This window comes from Parus major, chromosome 3, assembly GCF_001522545.3.
Source record: "Parus major isolate Abel chromosome 3, Parus_major1.1, whole genome shotgun sequence".
Taxonomy (NCBI): Eukaryota; Metazoa; Chordata; class Aves; order Passeriformes; family Paridae; genus Parus; species Parus major.
The window spans coordinates 67,700,076-67,712,173 of record NC_031770.1 but is presented as its reverse complement, the minus strand read 5'-3'; positions in this window follow the sequence as shown (position 1 = coordinate 67,712,173).

The following is a 12,098-nucleotide window of genomic DNA, read 5'->3' as shown; positions in this document are numbered from 1 at the left end:
AATGCCAATGCCAGCAGATGAAAGAGCTGCAGAAACAGGGTTTTCCAAGAAAGCTGCAGCTGGGGCGTTTGCGCAGCTCCAGACTTGCAAATGCCTTGCTTAGGGACATGGCTTAGTGGTGGACAGGGCAGGAATATTTTTACAGTTGCACTCAGTGAGCTGAAAGGTCTTTTCCAACCTCACTGATCCTATGATTCTATGTGCCAGCTAGACACTGTTTAGGGGAGCTATTGCTAAGTTCTTCCATAACTTGTCATTTGATAACAATGAAGTTTGATTGATGTTGTAAAGATGACTGGCACCTGCAAAGATATCCATAAGAATATTGGGAAGTTGCATTTTAATGCTCCACAAGCTTCATGTATTGTTGTTATGTATACAAACAATGAACAAAACTGACATCTTTTTTTTTTTTTAAAAAAAACAAACCACTGAGACCTTGCAATTGCAGTAGAAAGGGAAAAAGTCATCCTGATACTCATAGTCAAAAAAGAAACCAAATGTTAAGAATTAGTATGGGGAAATGAGTACAAGGAAAATTAAATAGAGTATAAAAATGTCCTGCTATATAAATCCAAAGTGTGCCCGTATTCTGCCTGCTGTGTGCAGTTCAGCTCTCCCTGTCCTCCACCTTGAAAAGGGCTGTAATAGAACTACTTCAGAGAAAGTCAGATGTGATCGTAAGCCATGAAATGACTTCTACAGGAAGAACATACATGTCTTCTGTTTGGAAAGGCTATAACTGAAAATAAATATTGTAAAAATACAGGAATTCATTGATGGTATGGAGATTACAGAATCATTTAGGCTGGAAAATACCTTGAGGATTATCTAACCATTTATTAACCCAGCACTGCCACATCCAACACTAAACCATGTCCCAGGTGCCTCATCCACTCATCTTTTAAATACCTCTAGGGATGGTGATTCAACCACTTCCATGAGCAGCCTGTTCCAATGCTGGACAACCCTTTTTGTGAAGAAATTCTTCATAATACCCAATGTGAACCTTCCCTGGCTCAACTTGAGGCCATTTCTCTTGTCCCTATTGTTCTTTTATGGGAAAAGACAGTTTATTTGGGACTATGCAATGAAGAAAATAGGTGACATATAAAAGGATGCAATTTTTTAACACGGGCACTTAAGCTATGGAACTCCTGCTAGAAAATATGAGTGATAGAAGGAACTCCATTTATCATAATTCCACTAAGGCTAGGGAATACTAAGAGGAAGTTACTACTTTACTTCTTTACAAACCAGCTGTGCAGCGGAATGGTCTGTGCTGCATGAAGAGTTAGGGGGAAAGGAGGAAGACTTGGTAGAACAGAAAACTTAAGGAAGGATGGCAAAGAAGATGAAAAGTGTGAGGGGTTCTGGATTGTAGGAATGAGGTGAAATGTTCTGACTCTGTGAGCCGAGGAGGTGGCTTGTGAAAAGAATTTGGAGATGGAAGGACTTGGGACATAAAAAGTCACAGCTATGAAAAAGCAGATGAGAGAAGGGAGTCAGGGGATGACTGTGCTGTGCTATATAGGATTTTGATTGAGAATGGGCAGGGATTGCAGTGGTGCCTCCCTGCTGCCTCTAAGCAGCTCTTATCTGGAAGCAGAAATTTGCAGACTTGGCCTTCCTCTCCCAGCAGCAAGGGTACTGTCACCCCTACATTCTCTTTTTGTCCTCAAAGGAATAAAAATTAAAGTGTGATTTCCAGATGAAAACGAATCTGTTTTACCATCTATTTTAAAATCAATATTTCAGCATCATGGATCCCCCAAACTAATCTCCTCCTTTACAGTTTTTCCCCTCCCTTCCCAGCGTCAGCTGGAGAAGTATGCACATACTTCTGTCCCGCGGGCAGGCTCAGCTGACGGTGGCACCGTCTCCTTTGCTCAAATCCATTTCCAAATTTAGTCAGGGAGACGTAGCAATAAATTGCGGACAAAACCCATTCCCGGCTTGGCCAGCAGATGGCAATTCCTGCTTTGTGAGATGTCCTTAGGCGGCCTTTAAGGCGTACAGAAAGGGGAGCTTGCAGCGCTGAGAATCTGTAACACTACATTGAGCATAAAAACACCTCTGGAAATTGTGTTCGGGTTTCCTGTCAGCTACTACCAAATCAGATACCAGAGCTGCTCGGTGTGTGAAATCAGTGTTGATATACATTAAGGAGAAAAAAACTTAACTCTGCTCTTTTCACTCAGCAGTTAACTCTGTTTTGCTGTTCTAACAAACAGCACAGGAACTTTTGGTCCCGTTTAAGTGGTATTGCAGAGTCTACATTGCTTTGGGGGATGTTTTCTGTCACATCAAATGTTCCTGACATGCATTGACATGGAAAGCTGAAGTTAAAGCTAATACAAGAAGATGTTTCCTGCTGTTGCAAATCTATGGAAAATGACCTGTTCCATTTCAGAAGAAAAAGAAGAAGAAGAAGAAAGCAAAGCAGAGCATGCAAATGCAGATAATATATGCATTAAATTATAGACTTCTGGAGGAGATTAGCAGAGAAGACTGCCACACACAAATCAATGTAAACTTGAGTTAGGTTCTTCGCTGTAAAAGGGAAAATTTCAGGAATAATGTAAAAAGCCAGCAAGACAGAAAAATTATTAATGGACAAATTTGTATTTTCCTTTTCCTTGCCTGAATTTCTGTTTCATTTTCACACTGAAATGGCTCTGTAGGGCTAATTACAGTGTGTTATTTAGGGAATGTTGTTAGTTATATGTTTCATGATTGGTAACTCCCAGTGTAGGGAGGAGGAAGGGTTAAGAAGGGGGTCCAAGCAGACACTGCAGAAATGACTGGGCCAGAAGGGGGTACAGAAGTTCTCAGTAAGAGTGGTGGGAAAAAAATCCTTAAATATTTTCTGGTGAAATCCTTAAATAATTTCTGGTGACCTTTTTGCCTGGAGAAGCATAGATAGGATATGAAGCAAGCTTTATCTACCTTTATGTGGCTCAAAGTTTAGTTGTCCTGATGTGAGACTGAGGGCTGAAGGGAGTGAAAAGGGAATATTATTGGAAGAGGTACTAGGGATCCTGCCAAGAAGACAGGTTTACTTTTAAACACTCAGTATTTGAAACTGATCAAAATACTGTGTTTTACTTTCCAATTGTACCAATACTGTCATAATATAAAGAGAGAATTTGTTCCTAGACTAAGAGTGTGAGTAGCAGTTTTTGACTCAAGGTCCTTTCCCAAGCTACTGTACACAGACCAGAAGTGTGCAAAGTCTGCCCTTGTGTTTCTGTCATCAGTGGCCTGTGCTCTGTGACACCCTGAGTTACAAGTCCTTTCATTGTCAGAAAAGAAAGTGCTTCCCAGAGTAAGGGAGAGTCTGGACCACCAGAAAGAAGCCAGTTGAAGCAGAAGTCTGGAGGGGCTCAGGCTCCGAAGGAGGGACAGGATTTGCTATTGGTGAATAGCTTAGGCAGACCACAGGGACTGTGCTCAAATGTTTGTTTAAAAACAAACAAACCTGTAACTCTTACATGTTAATGTGTAAGAGATTCTTGCTCTAAGCCTGTGCTCATTGCTTTAACATCAAACTTGTTTCTGAAAACTGTTGTTAGGAAACCATGTTATTAGGAAAGAGTAGGAGGAATTCATCCAGGTAATTGGGAGGGTTGGTTTTGGGGTAGGAGAGAGGAGAGGCTCATGGTGGTGAAAATGGAGCTAAACATGGGCTTGCACCTGGCAATTTGCTTGAGAAATCCAGAGTTAGGAACATTGTGTCTCTCTCTGCATCAGCAAAGATTTGAAATGTGGGAGATTGAGTTTGGATGCAACCAGACTAAGCTGATGTCTAACCAGAGAACAGACATCCAGCCTCCTTGTGGCAATCAGTTCTTCTGGTTAATACCTCATATACTGCTCTCCAAAAGGAGAGTGACATCTCCTCTTTACAGGAATCACACATCTTGACTAGAAGAAATCAGAAGTCTAGCTCTCCCACACTGATCCTGCACATCAGGAAAAACAAAATGGGAAAAGTTCCACTCCAATCCCTTTGGAGGTTACCCTAGAGCATCAGTCCTACTCTCAACATTGAAGTCAGACACAAGGTTGGGGTTTTTGTTAGTGTCTGTAATTCCAGGCTATGCTTGGATTCATTGCAGAATTGAAAATCTACTTTTTTCAACCAATAGCCTTGCAAAGTTATATTGAAACCAAAAATTACTGTGTACTTTTGCAGAGGCATTACCAGCCATAAAGACCTGGCAACTGTGACATGTGTAACAATCTTGCTAATTGTTTTTAAATTGGAGTGGATCAACCCTTCTAACACTGAATAAAGAACTTTATTTTTCCCAAGGAGAAAAGCAGATAGGAGGCTGGATGTATACAGGTGAGCAGGGTTTTAACATGGGTTTCTGCAATGAGATTTGACACTAGGCTAACTGTTCCCATTTGTTATGTGGGTGCTAGTTATTAGATTGCATAAAGTAAAAGATGATCTAAAGTTAAAACTCTGTAGTAACCCCACAATAATTCATGTGCAAACAAAACTTAAAGGTCTGGTTTTACGCCATAATCATTAACATGTAAACAGTCTTATGTGAGAATAATTATTTTTCTTCTTGTTCAACTTCTCCCACATGTCCTTGGAATATTAAGCTAACTCATGAAAATAAAAAGTCCTCCTGTATATGTGGATATATAATGGTATATATAAGAAAGGGTTGGTAGCACTTTAACTTCCTGCTTTTCTACTGACTTGTGGCAGCACATCAAATATCCTGCAGAAATACAATTAGAAAAATGTCTTAAGATCAAAGGAACTACAAAATTACAATGTCTGGGAACAAAGTGGGTTGTTAAAGGTCAGCAAACATTCTTTCTGTAAAACTAAGGGTCCCAGGTTATTTTTAAGATCACCTCCTTATGTCAGGGGTGGCTTTCTTAGTGGGAATATTAGGCATATTTTGATAATACAGAAATCTGAGATGACTTAATGATTAATAGTGTTATTCTCCATAGCAAATTTACCTCAAATAGAAGAATTGTACATAATTTAGCACACACTTTTCATGCCCAGTGTGTAGCATCACAGGTCTTACTAATTGTAAAATCCTGTTAGTACACAGAAGCGTCCTTCAGTAAATTCCAGCAAAGTGAATTCTGGAACAACCATAGTACTGCCTGTGCATGGTTATAAATCAGATTTCTAAATGTCTGGGAATTATTCATGTGGTTTAAGTGGCTTGGGTTTATATTGTCTTATTGCTTATTTGGCCCAATTTGAACATGTGAGCTTTCCCTCAAAGGGTGGTACTCTGTGTACTATATTATTCAAACAGCTGGCAACTTCTTAAAGGTTTAGATATTACTTGAAGAGCTTACAGGAGCTGAAGGCTTTTAGTGAAATAATTAGGTGTTGTGTCATTTAATTTTAAATATTACTATCCTAGGGAGTTTAAATAAGATGACCTTGATTTCACCCTGATGAGAGAAGGAGGGAAGTGTTTTCTTTACAGTGTTTCTAACATATATGTGTCTAATATAAGACACAAAGAAACACCTAAATGGTTAGACCTTTTATATACTGAATAATTCTGCCTGAAAACAGATACTGTATCTGTTATGTCACAGTGCTGTGATCAGAAGCCTCTGTACAGCAAAATCTTTACACAGTTTATATTTTAAATAATTGAGAAGATCCTTATGATGATAAAATAAAAATAGATTAATAATTCTATCTGTTTTAGGGACTGCATCTAGGATTCCCAGAGAGGAATCTTAGCCTGTGTGCATCTCCTGAGTTATGAAAATTGCTGTTTCAGAGGGAGGACAAAGAGCGCTTGGGAGCCACTGAACCTGAACGATTCACATCTGGCTTTCAAGTAAATGGTGCACTATGAACGACCAGCTATGAGATAACCTCGTACTCCTCATGGGTGAGGCTGGCCAGGGGTAGCACTTTGTCTTGCTCAGCCTAAGTAATAGGGAGGGCAATTTGGGATTCCTTAACAAAATTGATTTGTGTTAATATATGCTATACTAGAAATCTTTCTGTACTCATTTGTTTTATTTTTGTATGTAAAGTGGCAGTTATCCCTTTAATCTGGTAGGGATGGATTTTATCACAGTATAAATAGAAAGTGCAGGGCCTATGAATGTTCCTACTTTAGAACAAGTGGTATATTTTTACTTAACCACAAAGTAAATATATATTTAGAGGAAGGCCACTGATACAGGATTTATTTAACTTTTAAAAAATCCCTGTCAACAGAAGGATTAATTTAATTTTGCTTTTGAAAGACAGGAGATATTTAACAGTGCTAACAAGAAATTGTATTTTTATTTCACAAAATACAGTCATTGTAAATTAATGTTGCATTTTCACAGACCTTTGTTGAAATCTATTTTACCCATATTAGCATACATGGGATGGACTGTGTGTTAATAACCTAGCAATTGGAGAAAAGTGAACCAAAGCCAGTATGTAATTATTTTTTTTATTCACCTACAAAAGATTGTGGTTTTTTTCTTGTAGGATACCCAACTTCAAATTCAGGATTTCAGACGATAGTTAAAAAGTAAATGTAGACTAAGGACAATAATTTAGAATAAAAAGAAAAGAAAAAAGGTAATATTTGTTAATCTTTCACATATTAAAGAAACTCTTCATGAGTAGAAAAACAGAATGGAATGAAATCCTTCTCTACCAGCTGCAAGGTAGATGCATGAAATTATTCACCATATATTTAATGCCTGATATAGTTTAAATACTTCGGTGCAAATAAGTACAGCCCAAAACTATTCTTTGCTGTATTTAGTACCTCTACCACAGTCTTAAAATGCCAGATTTTTTAATGTCGTATTTCCCAACACCAATTGTTCAATTTTCTACATGGAAGACTTTGTTAACAGTTTTCATATGCCTTGATATTTGAATTGAGTCACTTAGATACATGATTTTGCTTACCTATTAAGTAAAATGCTGACAGTGTTGTAAATCATACCTTGAAATGGGGTCACAACCACCTGCTAATCCTTGTTATAGCCTTTAATACAGAAATACTTTCAAAGAGACAAATGGACAACAGTGATCAACAATGTTAATTTAACTTCCATAGAAATTACAATTCTTAAAAATCAAGTGAGCAAGATTAGTGTCACTTCTATTCCTGGTGGTTTTTCACTCCAGGTTGTACTGTCAGAGGTAGTAGTTCTTTCCTTTTTCAGCTTTTTGCAGCCTGAAAAGTTGACTGAGTGGCCACTGAGCAACCAACTAAAATCTGCTTCTAGACAACAATCTAATTTGGTTGATTTGGTAAAACATTTGCTTCTCTGATGCTCCAAACTTTTGTTGAGAACAAAATTGAGTTCTTGAGATTGCAAAGGTGGTCTGGAAGATATTAAATCTACATAAACAAAGGAAGGAACTCTGAGGTGCTTAGATCCTATGATAATGCATACAATATGAAATACTTGACCCACGTAGTTGTATCAAACCAAGCCTGAAGACAGTCTAAAACAATGGCTTGAAGCAGTTCCTGCTCATTTGAAAGAGATATTAACTTTGAAGCTAGATGAGAATGTTGCCAGCAGTGTTAGTTATTTCACTGCCAAGAGAGAGGTGAATGATCATGCTAGGACAATGTATTCTTCACACTTCCTCATTTAGCAATAGGATCAAAACAAATTCCGTGTTTGAGGTCAGAATAAAAATGATCCTAAGACATTCTTCAACTTAATATCCATGGGTGGGATGAATTTCACCAAATTTTAGGTGTCTAGAGTTCTCACTCGTACATCTAAGCTACTCATCTGGGCTCCTTCAGTATCACTTATCACAAATGTTAATGTATAAAGTAATTTGTGCCCCTGTTCCCACCTCCCAACACTGTATAGATGATGTCCCCGGTCAGATGCTCACACTGGAGAGTGTGGTAAGGTAGGCTAGAGAAATCCTACACTAAAAGTTTGCCATCAAATATTTAGCTTTGTGCAGCTGGGGATTGGCAGGGGCAGAGGGTTTTGACAGGTAGTGACTGCCACTTTCTTTCACTTGCCTGCCTTTAATAGTAGCAGTTATGTGTCAACCATATTCCAGACAACAGCTGATCAGGTCCCATACACTCTTCACTGAATGATAAACTAAATCCCAGTTTAATTTGTAAAGGAGCCAGACCTGAGCCATAAAGTGAACCTAAAAAGGGAAAATGTTAAGTCTGGAATTGGTGTTTTAAATAAATGTGGAAGGGGGAACTGAGCTTTGGAAAAGTGTTGCTTTTCCTTAGCTTCACTGATTAGACATTTAGTCTGCTTTCTTTCCTTCTCTCATACTGTTTGTAATTAGGAGGGAACCTATATCTTGACAGCTAAGAGCAGTCTAGAAAACTTCTACTGTAGGTATTATCAAATTTAGGTTAGACACTTTCAACACGCCCCACCGTAAACAAGTAAAATCTGCAGTTTTTACCTTAGAAAATGTGACTCATCTACTCAGCAGTCAGATGCAGCCCTGGTAGCTCACACGACTCAGCTGGAGCCCAGTGTGAAACATCAGTAGAACATCCTGTCTGGCTGAGAGATGCATAAACACTCCTTACTGAATAAGATTTAATCTCATGTTGATCTTCACGCAGTTAGCGATACCATATGTTTTTGTGTTTTAATGGTTATCCTGTTTATCTCATCTTTCTGACCTAAGTCCAAATCCTTCTGCTGAATAGGTGTCTTAATAATACTAGCTTAAAATAAAGGAACAGAAAGGCTTAGTCATTAATATAATGCATTAGTCTAACAGGCCACAAGATTTTTTATTAACTTCATGTTCTCTCTGTACAGTTCCTCTCTTTCTTGGATTTGCTTCTACTGAACTTGTTGAAAATTTGTGGTAAAGTTAGACATACTACTGAAGACTAATTTTTTTCTGGATGATGTAGGCATACACTTTTCATTGATTACAGTACAAATTCTAATCAGAACAACAGAAGAAGGAAGAATTAAACTCTCTGAACACATATTATTCAGGCTTGGCATTCTGTGCACTTTACTTTTATGGAATATCACACAACTTTGAAAAGCTTTAAAAATGAAATGGTTTATGGAAAAGTTGTCCTGGTGTGTCACTTACAGCATGCTCCAACAACATAGGTAATTTTTTTTAAGACATAGGCAATTGAAATATTCTTTCTGGTCAAAGAAAATGTGGCATGTGAGAGCTGCTGAAGTCTTGGTCTATTTTCAATAGCTTTTGAGAAAGCGAGTCAGTGTTTAATGGGGAGCTGGCTAGAATTTCAGATAGGGTTGCAGAAGATGCCATTTCCCATGCCCTGGGGCTTTTGAAAGCCCACAAATGATAGGGCAGATTCCTCCTTTGGCATTGGTCTTTTATGTATTGATCCTAAAATAGGCACAGCCTAAGTACAACCATAGCAGATGTCTGTCGCAGAGCATTATGTCTTTTGCGTGCACAATTGCTGTTTGCTATCAGCTGTAGGGTATTAATAAAACATGTAAAATAAGCACATTACCATAAACAGGAAGGAATCTTAGACAAACTCAAGGCTTTCCTCACATCACATTTCTCAGTTTGTCCATACTCTCTTGTTTTTTCCCACTTTTCTCTCTGTTTTGCTGTTGGTTTTATGATTTTTTCTTTTTGTTTGTAACAACAATTTAGCTGAAATATATGCAGTTAAGAGGTATGTCTTCTATATCTCTGTAACCTCTTTATTTTCACTGTTTTATGGTGATTATCTCATGTCCATCTTCCTTCTTTTTCCTTTTTAACTGTTTTTTTTATGAACATGCAGGGCTCAAATAGCAGAGTCACAAAGATGACCTTCCTTTCACTACTTTTCCAGAGTTAGTATTATTTTTTTTTTCAAATAATACTTCTAAAATTCTTTGATAACAATAATTTAAACACCAGCGCTTTTGTTGTGAATCTTTGGGGTTACAAAAAAAACAGAAATCAAAACCTTCAGGAATCAAACTGCCCTCAAACCTGCCCATATTCTGTTTGCAAAGTACATTTTCTATGGAAATTGTCTGGCTATGAAGAGTGAGATTTTATTGTTCTTGTTCTTGGGAACTACTAGGGAAATAGCTGAGATCTCAAGAGACCTCTCTCAAAAGGGAAGAGGCTTAGCTCTTGAGAGGAGCAGAGTGCACAAAGAGCTACGAAGTTTCTCTAGATACCTACTTAGGGCCTGTAAAGGAAGACCCCATGAGCCTAATTTTTTTTGAAATATAAATACTACATATTTTTTAGTTTAGCTAAATAGCAATAGAACAACAAAGTACGGAATATTGAAGGAACATTCAGAATAGTTATAGATATCACATTTATAAAAGCTGTATGTACTGGAGAATCTGATTTTTTTGACTAAGCATTCCCACACATGAGGAGAAAGGCAAAATAATTTGTTCATACTAATCAGGGTATAAGAAACACTTAATGACTGGAATTTTTATTTTTTTTTCTTTAAATGCACAGAAGTGGAAGCTGCACGCAATATGTTCACAATGGGTTTTCTTAAAGATACATCATTTATCTTAAAAAGTGGGGAAGTAGCTGTAGTGCTTATAGGAAACAGGCAAATGAAACTGAGGTACATAAACATGACCTTGAAAAATACACAGAGAGGGAATTAGTCTTGAGCTTAGCTGAGCACTGTCCAAAACTGAAAAAATACGTGGCACTTCCCCAAGCTGATTTGACTTTCCATCATACAATTCTCAGGCTTCCATTCAGGACTCCCATCTGAGGAATCTCACTAAGAGTAAGGAAACATATAAGAATTTGTGGAACCACGGCCCCTTGGAACAGCCACGTTAAGATCCAGTCTTGGATTTTGCCCTTGTTTATTTCTAAATTGAAAGTTTAATTAAGTTAATCATTGCTGATGAATGTAATGGAGATTGAATCTGAAATCAAAAAAAGTTTGTTTGCACTGTCATAACTGTTCAAAAAATGTTATATTGTGGTGGAGGAAGCTTTAATTGTAAGAAAGCTCAACAGATTTAGAAAACTGCTTCTGAACAAAGACTTGGTGGAGAATGTGAACTGTTAACTTTTGCATTTTAAATTGCCTATGAAATGTTTTGAGCACAGTTATGCTTATCATAGGCTCAGGGTTTTAATAAGCATTCAGACTTGTTCCTTGGGGGGAACAGATGTGTTCTTCAGTGGCTGGCCAAATATCCTCCCTTTGCTTTGACAATCTATGTATTTCATAAAACTGTATTGTGTTTCATTGCTGGGCTTTTATTTTTTTTCTGAATTCTACTTCTTTATGTTTATGTGTAATGTTTTTATGTTTTACTTAGAAGGGCATGGGTACACAAGGCAGTGAGTGTGCAGCAAGATTAGTGCATCTATAAAATGCACTTCATTGTAATAATACATGTATTTTGCATTGCTATATAGTTTCCTTTTTTTAGCTACTACTGCTTTTCATGTGGAGAGCAATGTGTGCTGAACCAGAAGACAGGTTCTTAAGAATCTGTCCTTTGTTTCGACTAAGCTTTTTTTTTTCCATGTGGTAGGTAGGACAGAGAAGGTAATTCATGGTCAAAAAAGGAGGAAGAGGCTTTGGCAGGCAGGCTGGGGAGTTGGATGGCACAGCGGGCACAGCAGTAGAAACCCAGGCTCTGAGGGAAGAAATCGGGATGGTGTATGGATGCAAGAGGATGCTTGGAATCCTCCAGATCTCACAGGGAAGGACGAAGCATCCAGATTTAATCCGCTGATTTTCTTTCAAGAAGCTCTCTTCCTCATCAAGCCCGAACTGCTTAAAACGTAAGTAGCTGCCACACAGCGGAACAGATCTGCGTCTGCAAGCTTGGGGGCAGGATCATGAATCAAAAACTTGTCATTTAACACTCCTGACCTGCGCTTTCCCTATCCTCTCACTTCCCTGGCTGTGGGGAGGAAAGGTCAAGAGCTGATGCCTCTGTGCAAATGAGAAACATGTCAAGAGATGTACAGGAGCAAGTACTTTCTCTTCCTTTGTTAAAAAGCGGGAAAGACGAGTGGGCAGAAGCCCTTTCCGCACGGTCTCCCCTGGCACAGGGTGTCCCAAGGGGAGCTGCACAGCTGTCCCAGAGGATGCCCCGAGGGCCTTGGAGCCCGTCGC